This window comes from Gobio gobio, assembly GCF_949357685.1.
Source record: "Gobio gobio genome assembly, chromosome: 13".
NCBI classification, from domain to species: domain Eukaryota; kingdom Metazoa; phylum Chordata; class Actinopteri; order Cypriniformes; family Gobionidae; genus Gobio; species Gobio gobio.
This window is the reverse complement of record NC_137106.1, coordinates 6,783,745-6,798,880: the sequence shown is the minus strand read 5'-3', so window position 1 is coordinate 6,798,880 and position 15,136 is coordinate 6,783,745.

Here is a 15,136-nt window from a genome sequence, read left to right as displayed (position 1 = left end):
TCTATCTATCTATCTATCTATCTATCTATCTATCTATCTATCTATCTATCTATCTATCTATCTATCTATCTATCTCTATCTATCTATCTATCTATCTATCTATCTATTCTATCTCTCTCTCTCTCTCTCTCTCTCTCTCTCTCTCTCTCTCTCTCTCTCTCTCTCTCTCTCTCTCTCTCTCTCTCTCTCTCTCTCTCTCTCTCTCTCTCTCTCTCTCTCTCTCTCTCTCTCTCTCTCTCTCTCTCTCTCTCTCTCTCTCTCTCTCTCTCTCTCTCTCTCTCTCTCTCTCTCTCTCTCTCTATATATATATATATATATATATATATATATATATATATATATATAATATATATATATATATATATATATATATATATATATATATATATATATATATATATATATATATATATATATATATATATATATATATATATATATATATATATATATATATATATATGTGTATATGTATGATATACTCCATATATAGCCTATATGACTCTAAGTTGTACTCAGCTCTGAAGATTGCACCAAAATCAGTCAAAATCAAGTTTTAAATCTGATATTTTCTTCTGAAAACAAAAGCATTTCTATTGTTCACAACATTGTGCTTTAGAGGAGCAAACCTTGCATGTGTCACATTTAGCTAATTCCATATATTTACTGAGTTTCTTTATTGTGGCTGGAGTAACCGCAACCATTCTACAACACTTCCTTCAGAAGAAGCCTGGGTCGTAGAGACGACTCTAAGATCCAGACCAATAAAATGGCTGAAACTCGCTGGTTAGTATAAATGTGTTCCATAGCGGCCGCAACATCCTGATCAAAGAGTGCGCGCCGGTGGCGATAAGATCTGTTTGTGTAGGCCTCGCTCCACCAGCCTACGAGACGGGAACAGAGCTGTGAGCCTCACCCGCGGCTGCCTGTAAAAGGAAATATCAAACACCGCTGATGTCTTTTCCGAGGAAGTACTTTTAGCTGGTAATTATTGGCTGGGCGTAAGCCCTTCCTGTTTGATGAGCCACTGCAGAAAATGACCCTAAAGAATCATTTCCATGATGTAAACTGTTTATTTAAGACGTATATGCTGCGGGGGAAGAATTTTACGGATTTTTCTGTGCAAAAAAAATCTGTTCCCTATGTGTAAGTGAGGTTAAATATGCATGTTGTCTAAATGACGGGAGCAAAGCCAGTAAGATTTTATATATTATATGCAGCTGCACCAAAAAGCTTGTTCACTTAAATCACACACTTTCACGTGTCTTTAACATGAAGCTTCCACAAACGTACCATAGAAGAAGCATTTTTGGTTTCATTTCAGTGAATGGTTCTTAAAAGAAAATCTAGAAAGCCTTTCGTGCAATGGAAAGATGCCAACACTTTTAATTCAAAATGAAGGTTATATCTGTGGTTCCTTGAAGACTATTTAACATTCTTGGAACCTTTCCATTCTACAAAAGGTTCTTTATCATTGAGAAAATGTCTTTAGGTTATTAAAATGTTCTTTACACTAAGAAAAAATTTATATTCTAACAAAATCCATCCATTGGAAGCTCTTGCTGAAACTAATCTTGCTGATTAGGAAATCCCAGCATGCTTTGCATGGGACTGGATTTGGGTAGCCTGACGTCGTCATACCCAATTCTGGTCAGAATATGAGTCTGCTCCTGCTCCATTGGGCTGTGATTATGGGGTGTGTTTCAACTGAACCAGGAAAGACTTCAGTTGGATAGACCTACAACCAATCAGACACAAAACGTTAGTTGTCAACAGAACTCAACTGCACGCACGCTGGAAGAAGTAGAAGAAGAAGATGAGTGTAAACGATCTTTGCTGGTGTTGTAAAAAAGAATTGAATAAAAACAGGGCAAATACATTAAAGATAATTAAAGATAATGTAGCAATGTAAATAACGCATTCACACACGGAGTACTTACCAACACCATCATCATTTCTGAGAGCAATAGTAAAGGTGAACGCATACACCAACAAGTTCTCCATTTAGTGAACGAATTCAACCCAAGCGCTCTTTGGTGACGTGATGATGACGTTACTGTTGATCATCTGTCCATCATCGTATAAAGCCCGCCCTGATGATTTGATTGGTCTGAACAGCTCTGGTTCCAGCATAGTTGCTCCACAACGGATCAAGTCCAGGCCGAACTTCCTGACCTCAAATGTTGTGGGCGAGGCTAAATTCGGCTGGCATCCAGGCTAGGATTAGGGGAATAAATGTTAAAATGAAGTGTTTTTGTGCAAGATGAAAATGAGAGAATATTTGTTAATTTACTTGTTCAATATGAAGAGTTTTTGTTGTAGTGGCATCTGTGGTGAAGAATGGAGCTAAATCTAATTTGCTGTCAAGGTCGTCTAGCAACTCTCCGCTGGCTTGCGAGCTGGAAAAACCAAACTCTAGTCAGGCCAATCACATTGTGTATAGAGTCGGTGGGCGGGCTTAACATAATGACGGCAGAGTTGCCGCGGTTTTGTGCTTCTCGTAAACAAAGAAGCTGGCGAACAGCGGTCTTTCAAATCGGCTTTGGCCGCGACTCTGGAAGACTTGGAGTTAAGCTTTTCTTTGAGAGAAGAACAAAGAACGGCTCTGAAGGTCATTCTTAAGAAAGGAAGATGTGTTCTGGGTTTTGCCGACCGGATACGGAGAAAGAAGTTTAATCTATCAACTAGGGCTGCACGATTATGGGGAAAATATCTAATTGCGATTATTCTGGTTAAAATTGCCATTTAAAATGCGATTATTATTATTTATTAAAAGTGTGTATATAACATTTTGTGTTTATATATTAATGAGACTAATAATAATAATAATGATTATTATTATTGCTAAATAAAAATAAGAAATATTACTATTACAATAACATTCATTATTAAAAAATTTAAATAGAGCATTTAAGAATAAATATAACAGTATAATAATAATAATATTTATTTATAGGCTACTACTATATACCATATACTAATTAGTTGAAAGACATTGTTATCAGTATTTTGCATTGCTCAGGGCTCCTTTTAGGAAAGCCGTGCTCATGACATCAGCAGCGATGGTCAAATGTCAAAGGACACTTCATTATTTGCATCTGCAATAATTTAGGCAAAACTTCACACACATCACATCTTAGTTTCCACTTCCAATGACATGGTTGAAGCCGCAACATTTAAATGCATACTTCTTGACGTCAACTAGTGTGTAGTTATATCAGCCACTTGTGTATATTCTAAATGTATTAGTACGGATAAATGTTTTTAATATAGAAATGCTAGTACATGGGTCGATGACAAATAAGGTTTTCAAGATAAAAACATCATAATTTTAAGCAAAACTGTTTTAAAATGCATTTTTATGTCCAAAAAAAAAAATGTATGGTGTTGATTCACATTGGTTTTACAGCTTTTAAGGCAACAATAACCCAGAAAATGTCAGGTGGTGCGACCATATATTCACTTAAAATAATATACATTTAATGTACTTATGAATCATTGTAGTGTCTAAAATGCATATCACATGGTAAATTCCCTTTCCATTTCTTTATGCATTGCCCTTTTAGTCCAATTCATACACTGTAAATATTTAAAAAGTAAGTTACCTGGTTGCCTTAAAGTTTTGAGTTCATTGAAATTAAAAATTTGAGTTAATTCAATGAACATTTGAGAATCGACATCACCCTTTATTCAAATATTATTAAAAGATTTTGTAAGCATAATGCGTAATTGTGTTTTATTTGTAATAATGCAGTGAAATAATGCAGCCAAATTGTGCTATTTTCATGATTTATCACTTTTTTTTAATTTATGTGGTTCAGATACAATAATATTTTGAGTTTCTATTTATTAAACCAACTTCCTTCATTGTATTAACTCAAATCATTAATTTCAATTAACTCAAAATTTTAAGGCAACCAGGTAACTTACTTTTTTAAGATAAACCAACAATATTTTTTTACATTGTATAAACGGACACTTTTCTATGTGGTCAAATGCCCAATTTTCCATATGGAGTTTTTAAGTTTTGTTTATATCTGTAAAAATTATTTGTATACATTATATAATGGTTTACAATTATATTTCTTACTTCATTTTGCAATTGCAGTGGGCATTGATACTTTTAAATGTAAATTTGCTGGTCGCACCACCTGACATTTCAAACTCAATACATGGATTTCTCGGCGACGTCATCACTGCTTGCGCACGCACCCGAGAGGCAGAAAGAAGAGACCTCTCGTGTTGTAGGTTAGTAGCGGCGTGTCTGTAAGTCAAAATGCCAAGGAGTTGCTGCGTGGTTAATTGTACCAACAGAGCCAGTGCTGGGTGCCTGATGTTTAACATACCAGTAGATGCGGCTAGTACATTACTAGCCTAACATGATCATTCATACATGTATCACAGCAACACTGCAAAATTAAAGACAGACAAACAGATCCAACTAAAATCACGTTTTATTGAGTCAGCAGTTATATACAAACAATAAGGAAAGCTTCAATACTTAAGGTTGTTGCAGTAGCGGACCAGCTCAGCGATCTGGCTTTCTGCCTCTAGGCAGTCCTTCCAGAAAAATGCGGCTTTTTTTTGTGATTGTTGAGGGCAAAAATCCTTGATTATGCGGCACGTTTTCTTAAAAAATGCAATGAAAAATGCGGGATATTTATGCAATTTTATGCGATAAAATTGCGGGAACTTGCAAAAACTGCGGTTTGATGAGAAAGAGAAAAAAAGCACTACATCACAGAAAGTGCTGGAATATTTAAGTTCTCATCTTGTTTTATTGAAGACCTTAATAATGGCTCAAATTTACAAAACATTTAGTCAATCAAGTTCTGTAGCTTTACAAAAGGAATATGCTACAACTTCTGAAAAAATTAATAAATAACTTCCTGTTTTACAGATGTCGCTATACAAAACAGACATTTGAGTGCTTCCAATGCACAAAGTGCAATCTCTTAAAGGGTTAGTTCACCTAAAAATGAAAATTCTGTCATTAATGACTTCCCTTTATGTTGTTGGACACAAATTAAGATCCGATGGCTCAGAAAGGCCTCCATTGGCACAATGTTCACTCTCAAGACCCATAAAAGGTAGCCTACTAAAGACGTTGTTACAAAGTCCATCTCACTACAGTGGTTCTACAATAACTTTATGAAGCGACGATAATAGTTATTGTGTGCAAAAAAAACTAAATAACGACTTATATAGTGATGACTGATTTCAAAACACAGCATCATGATGCTATGAATCATCGAGTCGATTCATGATTCGGATCGCGTGTCAAACTGCTGAAATACGTGACTTTGGCGATCCAACCCGCTGAATCGACTCATTGATTCATAACGCTTCAAACCGCTGAATCAACTCATTGATTCATAACGCTTCAAACCGCTGAATCGACTCATTGATTCATAACGCTTCAAAGCTTCATGATGCTGTGTTTTGAAATCAGTCAGCACACAGGGAAACTGCTTTGCTCTTTTGCTGTTATTTTTGTTGGCCAAAGGGAGTTTGTGCTTCATCTTGGTTTCACCGGTATCTATGGTTTCTCCACGGGGTTTGAAGCTTTTCGATGACGTTCGCGTCGGGTAATCACGTCACTTCAAAACGTTCCCATGGCAATAGGCGGAAATGGCGGCTCTTGTGTAAAGTAAACGAAAATTTTTCAACTTTCTGCTAATATATATGACTTTTTTTGCAACGAAAATGCGGGGATTATGAAATCATGATAGCCCCGCATATTTTGCACGCGGAAATAGGCAATTTATGCGGCGAAAGTGCGGCGTATTTGAAAAAATGCGGCCCCCGCATGAATATGCGGACTTTGGCTGATTATGCGTTAAATCACGCGATCGCATAATCGCGTTTTTCTGGAGGGACTGTCTAGGATGCGCACGCACCCTGTAATGTTTGTAAACAGGAAACCCGTGTATTCAAATCTAACAGGCATTAACTTGGACACCTATACAAATGTTTGACCATATGCTCAACGTTATACATACATAAAAAAATAAATAAAATAAAAATACACATTTTTATAATAACACATTTTCAAAGTTTTCCAGGGGTCAAACCACCTGACATGATAAGTTGAATCAACCTCATCATTACTCAAAAATGTCAAATTATCTAATATTTATGGCAGGGTGACTAACGTTGTCCTGCATCAAAGGGGTCCTCTGGGGTCTTCTGTGTGATGTCATATGCTGTCACATGGTTTTCTTAAAGTAACATTGCATATAATGGCATTTTTATGTCGGTCGCCCTCCCTGACATTTGGAGAAGTAAATTTTTCGGATAAAAGTTTAAATAATAGTTTTGAAGTAGGACTGAGATACTATTTTCCCTCATTTATAAGGAATTTAACGTAAAATCATGCCGAACTATTTGATTAAGAATTTGACTGAGAAAATGAACCTTTTTATTGCAGTTTGTTTTCTGCTTGTACGTTCGCACCACCTGACATTTTTGTTCTTTCAAACACCACAACTCAAAAAGTCAATTGAATTTTTTTTTTTTAAATGAAAAGGGTTTCTTATAAAGGAAATATTGTAGATCAAATGTATTTATTAAAATTATTTTTAGGTAAATAATGAATTCGGACACACACAAAAAACATGTCATGTCATTGACCCACATACATAAAATCCTACAATTAAATTAATTAAATCATTATATATGTTGTACCGTATTGGATAATATATTTTAGCTTTGTTTCTACCTTGAAAAATACACATTTTTACACATTTTCGTTTTAAATAATGATCAGTTTATAGGTTCTTCCTTTGTCATCAAAATCACTTCCAATCCTGTTCATATTTTGTAAAATCCCTTTAACAAAAGCCATTTCCTCAATGACATCATCATCCAGGAAGTGACATCATTCTGGAGGGAAAACATCAGTAAGAATGACCAACGTATTAGATGTTGGATTTGCTTGTTTTATAGTGTTAGTTTATTTTTAATCCTGTTTGATTGAATTATACAAATAAATCAACATTTCAAAAGATCTGTAGATGAAGTTGAAGTGTTTTTGGCATGGATTTATGAAAATCTGCTTTACGCATTCATAGAAAAAGTTATATTCCAATACAAAAGGTTGGTATATCGATATACCAACAAATGCACATTCAGTGGATGATCGTAATAAATGTTCCTTTATCAAGGCAGCATAATTTCCTCGAGCTCATACTGTCCACGGCCTTTTATCTGGACTGCATTTTTGAAAGTCATCCGGTCTATGACAGATCTCATTTCCTGTCCCAGAGGACAGACGGTAACCATATCCACTTGACCTCTGCCATCACTGTCTGAAGATATGACACCATTGTTCTCGCCATATTCAGTCATTTACCATTGTAAAAGACAATGACTGTGGGTATTAGAAAGGATTATGGATTTTTTTTTTTTTTGTCCGCCATGATTGTGTTTTCTTTTTTTTCCAGTCATGCATTGTGCCTGGTGCTGTCGAGCTAATAAACGCCATTTAAATATTCATGCAATGTTCGTTACAGTGAACTCTGATGTCACTCCACAGCAGTCCATTGAACTCGAACAATAACGAGAAGTGAATAAACAAATTGAACCAGGGTCGTGACCTGCGGTGTATGCAACAGGTTTGGAAAGAAACGTCAGGTCCTGTTTCAGGTGAGCGAAAGGGACATCACAAAAAAGGACTTTTACTAAATTTAAAGGTACACTGTAATTTTTTTTGTGTTCAAAATGAACAACATAATAACAATAATAGTCAATGCATCCTCAATCATTCCAAAACATTTATGCATTTATAAGTAGGGGTGTAACGTACACGTATTCGTACCGAACTGGCTTCCGGTACGGTGCACGTGTCCCGAACGGTTCCAAATGCAATCTTTAACACTTAACAGTCGGCTTGTTTTAACCGCGGAACATTTCAATCCGAGTTCCCACACGAACATATTAAGTATTCAGTCCATTTTATAACGAAATTCAAATGATAAATGCTGTTTTGATGCTCTTTAATGTGGCTCTGTACATGCGCGTCAGTTCAAGTCATCTCTTCCTAAAGAATAAACATTAATTAATATCTGAAGGTACTGAAACGTATCATATGTCGTATAATCGCTCAGTCGGTGTTTCAACGGCAGAAAGATGTAAATAAAATAGCTTGAGAACAATGTCATGCAGCATCACATGACCTCGGGCAGTCCTTCAGTGTTCACAGAATTTTATTCACTAGAGAAATCAACGCTTTCACTAAATATATGCACTATATTAGCCTATACTCATTATATTCTACTGAACCTGTCTTGATTATTTAATGTATGTTTAAATAAATCTGTCATGAAAGTGACAGCCACTGTGTATAAATGATTATATTTCAACAACGAATTGGAGAAAAAAATAATTTTATTATTAGATTTAGAAGTTAATGCAAAAACTGCCTTATGTGAAGTTTACATGTTTGTGTACAATGTGTTATTTGAGTGTTGATTATTATATCTAAACATGAATATCAACTGAATTTGGGCTAATAGTGTTACGTACTGCTCTGAGACAAAAGGTTTAGGAATCCAAATGCAGCTTTATTAAAGGGTAATCCACACTCGTAGTCATCCAACAGGCAAGAGGTCATAACAAGTAATCAGTCCAATAAGGCAAACAAGACAAGAGAGACAGGAAAACGGGTAATCCATGGAACAGGCACGGAATCCAAAACCAAGAGACATGGGAGAATGCTCCGAAATGCAGTATAGACAAACAAGACTTCGCAGTGAATGACAGTGAATATGGTTTATATATGCTAGGGTAATGGGTAATGAGGTGATGAGACACAGGTGCAAACAATGAGTGATGATAAGTCCGGGCAAAGGATTATGGGTAATGTAGTTTGTGATGGAGTGACAGTCTGGGGTGGAGTTCCCTCAGGTGGTAATCAAGGGCACCTGTAACTACAACTACAGCTGTAATCTCGTGAGAAATGCCATACCTGGCAATGGTTAATGTTGACTGAATAGCTAATGACATCAACTGGACATTTCGTCACCTTTGTTTCCTTGTATGTGATTGGTTTAAGCCTTTTCTGTCGCTGCGAGAGTTAAAAAAATCGACATTGAAACGGCAAAAATAAGCGTTGTTTTTTCGCCGCAGCACATTCGCGTTCGGTGTGGAAGCACTCGTTACACAAACAGCTGATCAAAAAATAGAACCATTGCATCAAAATCCAGTGTGAAAGGACCTTAACACCCCTATTTATAAGTGTTTATATTTTAGACCTGACGGGATGGTTTTGGTGGAAAATTGTGTACATGCGTCCCGTGCATCTTGTCATATCCGTAATTTATAGAAAATGCTCCGCCTACTTTGACGCGTGTCTGGTGTGGGAGTGGCTGAGGTTAGTCCCAACGTGCGAGAAAGGTTAACATGGAGCCCTCTTAAACAAAACGCCGAACAGAGGAGAGTCAGCTGGCGGAAAAAGCGAAAGAGCTCGTAATAAAACAAGAATCAATATTAGCATTTTTGGAGATGGCGAGAAGTGCCGAGATGGTGGTGTTTTAATTACTCAAAGGGTCAATAAGGTGCTTTATTGAACAGATACACTCACCTAAAGGATTATTAGGAACCCCATACTAATGCTGTGTTTGACCCCCTTTCGCCTTCAGAACTGCCTTAATTCTACGTGGCCTTGATTCAACAAGGTGCTGAAAGCATTCTTTAGAAATGTTGGCCCATATTGATAGGATAGCATCTTGCAGTTGATGGAGATTTGTGGGATGCACATCCAGGGCATGAAGCTCCCGTTCCACCACATCCCAAAGATGCTCTATTGGGTTGAGATCTGGTGACTGAGGGGGTCATTTTAGTTCAGTGAACTCATTGTCATGTTCAAGAAACCAATTTGAAATGATTCGAGCTTTGTGACATGGTGCATTATCCTGCTGGAAGTAGCCATCAGAGGATGGGTACATGGTGGTCATAAAGGAATGGACATGGTCAGAACATCCCCCACACCATTACACCACCACCACCAGCCTGCACAGTGGTAACAAGGCATGATGGATCCATGTTCTCATTCTGTTTACGCCAAATTCTGACTCTACCATCTGAATGTCTCAACAGATATCGAGACTCATCAGACCAGGCAACATTTTTCCAGTCTTCAACTGTCCAATTTTGGTGAGCTTGTCCAAATTGTAGCCTCTTTTTCCTATTTGTAGTGGAGATGAGTGGTACCCGGTGGGGTCTTCTGCTGTTGTAGCCCATCCGCCTCAAGGTTGTGCGTGTTGTGGCTTCACAAATGCTTTGCTGCATACCTCAGTTGTACCTCGGCCCATTCTCCTCTGACCTCTAGCATCAACAAGGCATTTTCGCCCACAGGACTGCCGCATACTGGATGTTTTCCCTTTTCACACCATTCTTTGTAAACCCTAGAAATGGTTGTGCGTGAAAATCCCAGTAACTGAGCAGATTGTGAAATACTCAGACCGGCCCGTCTGGCACCAACAACCATGCCACGCTCAAAATTGCTTAAATCACCTTTCTTTCCCATTCTGACATTCAGTTTGGAGTTCAGGAGATTGTCTTGACCAGGACCACACCCCTAAATGCATTGAAGCAACTGCCAAGTGATTGGTTGATTAGATAATTGCATTCATGAGAAATTGAACAGGTGTTCCTAATAATCCTTTAGGTGAGTGTAAATTGTCATATGTAGCTCTAACAGAGTTCACTGTCAAAATTCTTTGATGATGCTTCGTCATTGCAAACATAATAGCATCTATTTTTCATCCTGGCACGTAACCGATCCAAACACATGCTGACATTTATATCATTTATTTCTCCACTCCTCGAAACTGTTTTTTGTAGATCAAAGCTGGCGGGTTTAGACCTTTCAAAGACCAGGACAAGTCTAAACACAAACCTGCTTTAATCTGTCTGTAATTATGGGGGTTAACACATAACTGACATGCATTCATACCTGTTAAATGATTCATTGGAGATTTCTGTTCTGCTACTGACAAAATCTCCACTTAAAGGCAATGCATCCCAACAAATGGATACAAAACCTCAGGAGATGAGTCTTGAGGTTAAAATCATATTCTTACCCTAAAAGTCTTGTTTTCCAACACAATTAATTCTAGATGCTTAGAGATATTTCAACTTGAGAAGCAAAATGATACAAGAAATACATAATGATTTCATAGAAATCTATGGAGACCCTAAAGGGACATACACTATATTGCCAAAAGTTTTGGGACGCCTTAATCCGTAGGGTTTAATATGGAGTTGGCCCACCCTTTGCAGCAATAACAGCTTCAACTCTTCACACAAGGTTAAGGAGTGTGTTTATGGGCATTTTGATCATTCTTCTAGAAGTGCGTTTGTGAGGTCAGACACTGATGTTGGACGAGAAGGCCAGTCGCTCTAATTAATCCCAAAGGTCTTCTATCGGGTTGAGGTCAGGACTCTGTGCAGGCCAGTCCAGTTCCTCCACACCAAACTCGCTCATCTATGTCTTTATGGACCGACGCTTTGTGCACTGGTCAGTCATGTTGGGACAGGAAGGGGCCGTCCCCAAACTGTTCCCACAAAGTTGGGAGCATGAAATTGTCCAAAATGTCTTGGTGAAGCATTAAGAGTTCCTTTCACTGGAACTAAGGGGCCAAGCCCAACCCCTGAAAAACAACCCCACACCATAATCCCCCCTCCACCAAACTTTACACTTGGCACAATGCAGTCAGGCAAGTCCCATTCTCCTGGCAACCGCCAAACCCAGACTCGTCCATGGGATTGCCAGACAGAGAAGCGTGATTGGTCACTCAGAGAACACGTCTCCTCTGCTCTAGAGTCCAGTGGCGGCACGCTTTACCCCACTGCATCCCACGCTTTGCATTGCACTTGGTGATGTAAGGCTTGGATGAGCTGCTCGGCCTTGGAAACCCATTCCATGAAGCTCTACACACTGTTCTTGAGCTCATCTGAAGGCCACAGAAGTCTCTAGCTCTTGACTCTGCAGAAAGTTGGCGACTTCTGTGCACCGTGACCCTCAGCATGTGCTGACCCCGCTCTGTGATTTTTACGTGGCCTATCACTTCGTGGCTGAGTTCCTGTTGTTCCCAATTGCTTCCACTTTGTTGTAACACCACCAACAGTTGAGCGTGGAATATTTAGTAGTGAGGAAATGTCCCGAATGGACTTATTGCACAGGTGTCAACCTATCACAGTACCACGCTTGAGTTCTCTGAGCTCCTGAGAGAGACCCATTCTCTCACTAATGTGTGTAGAAGCGTCTGCAGGCCTAGTGCTGGATTTATACACCTGTGGCCATCAAGTGATTGAACACCTGAACTCAATGATTTGGAGGGGCATCCCAATACTCTGACCAGACTTGTACTGTCTCATTTGGCTTCTTGAGTAAATGTATCTTGTTTTAAAGATATTTAGATTATTGTACTGTTGCAGTGTGTGCAATATATATATATGAAAAAATGTATATACAGCGATCTGGCATATCATTATGACCTAATATTGTGTTGGTCCTCCTTTTGCTGACAAAACAGCCCTGACCCGTCGAGGCATGGACTCCACTAGACCCCTGAAGGTGTGCTGTGGTATCTGGCTTCCTTTCTATCAGAACCAGCATTAACTTCTTGAGCAATTTGAGCTCCAGTAGCTCGTCTGTTTGCCTTCGCTCCCCACGTGCATCAATGAGCCTCGGCCGCCCATGTCCCTGTGGCCGGTTCTCCACTGTTCCTTCCTTAGAGCACTTTTGATAGAGACTGACCACTGCAGACCGGGAACACCCCACAAGAGCTGCAGTTTTGGAGATGCTCTGACCCAGTCGTCTAACCGTCACAATTTGGCCCTTGTCAAACTCGCTCGAATCCTTACGCTTGACCATTTTTCCTGCTTCTAATACATCAGCTTTGAGGACAAAATGTTCACTTTCTGCCTAATATATCCCACCCACTAACAGGTGATGAAGAGATCATCAGTGTTATTCTGTTATGCCTGATGTGTGTGTGTATACACTCTTCCTCTGTATTGTTGTCTTGTTTTCCAGTACAAATCTAAACATTCTTAAATCAAGATACATTTACTTAAGAAGCTAAATTACTTAAGATATTAAGATTTAACTGAAAAATTAAAAGAACATTCCTGAAAACAATAAATAATATCTGCCAGTCGGGCCGGAAAAGTACTTTTCTTACCCCACTGGCAGAATTTTTTTTCTTGTTTTAAGCATAATCTCATACATTTATTAATATTTACACTAATAAAAGTTTGGAAACATTAAGGTTTTTTTTAATGTTTTTGAAAGTATATTTCCTAATCTCACCAAGGCAGCTTTTTTTATCAAAGATGCAGTAAAATTAGTGAAATATTATTACAATGTAAATGAACTGGTTTCTGTTGTAATATATAGTAAAATATAATTTATTCCTGTAATCAAAGCTGAATTTATCATCATTACTCCAGTCTTCAGTGTCACATGATCCTTCAGAAATCATTCTAATATAATTTCTTATTAATAATGGATAATAATTAATAAATTCATACTTTTATTTAGCAAAGGCCCATTAAATTGATCAAACAAACAGTATAGACATTTATGAAATTAATAAATATTACCAAAAGGGTAACACTTTAGAATAATGGTCATTAGTTAACATTAGTTAATGTATTAACTAACATGAACTAACCATGAGCAGTACATTTGTTACTGTATTAGTTAATCTTTGTTAACGTTAGTTAATATAAATCCAGCTGTTCATGGTTTGTTCATGTTAGTTCACAGTGCATTAACCAATGTTAACAAGATTTTAATAATGCGTTAGTAAATGTTGAAATTAACAAAGATTAATAAACGCTTTATAAGTGCAGTTCATTATTAGTTAATGTTAACTAATGACCATTATTCTAAAGTGTTCTATTTACCTGTATAATAAATGCTGTTATTTTGAACTTTATATTCATCAAAACATCCTGAAAAAAAGATTCTTTCCACAGAAATATGAACTGTTTTAGCATTAATAATAATCATAAATGTTTCTTAAGCAGTAAATCATCATATTAGAATGATTTCTGAAGGATCACGTGACACTGAAGACTGGAGTAATGATGATCAATTCAGTTTTGATCACAGGAATACACTCACCTAAAGCATTATTAGGAACACCTGTTCAATTTCTCATTAATGCAATTATCTAATCAACCAATCACATGGCAGTTGCTTCAATGCATTTAGGGGTGTGGTCCTTGTCAAGACAATCTCCTGAACTCCAAACTGAATGTCAGAATGGGAAAGAAAGGTGATTTAAGCAATTTTGAGCATGGCATGGTTGTTGGTGCCAGACGGGCCGGTCTGAGTATTTCACAATCTGCTCAGTTACTGGGATTTTCACGCACAACCATTTCTAGGGTTTACAAAGAATGGTGTGAAAAGGGAAAAACATCCAGTATGCAGCAGTCCTGTGGGCCGAAATGCCTTGTTGATGCTAGAGGTCAGAGGAGAATGGGCCGACTGATTCAAGCTGATAGAAGAGCAACTTTGACTGAAATAACCACTGGTTACAACCGAGGTATACAGCAAAGCATTAGTGAAGCCACAACACACACAACCTTGAGGCGGATGGGCTACAACAGCAGAAGACCCCACCGGGTACCACTCATCTCCACTACAAATAGGAAAAAGAGGCTACAATTTGCACGAGCTCACCAAAATTAGACAGTTGAAGACTGGAAAAATGTTGCCTGGTCTGATGAGTCTCGATTTCTGTTGAGACATTCAGATGGTAGAGTCAGAATCTGGCGTAAACAGAATGAGAACATGGATCCATCATGCCTTGTTACCACTGTGCAGGCTGCTGGTGGTGGTGTAATGGTGTGGGGGATGTTTTCTTGGCAAACTTTAGGCCCCTTAGTGCCAATTGGGCATCGTTTAAATGCCACGGCCTATCTGAGCATTGTTTCTGACCATGTCCATCCCTTTATGACCACCATGTACCCATCCTCTGATGGCTACTTCCAGCAGGATAATGCACCATGTCACAAAGCTCGAATCATTTCAAATTGGTTTCTTGAACATGACAATGAGTTCACTGGACTAAAATGGCCCCCACAGTCACCAGATCTCAACCCAATAGAGCATCTGTGG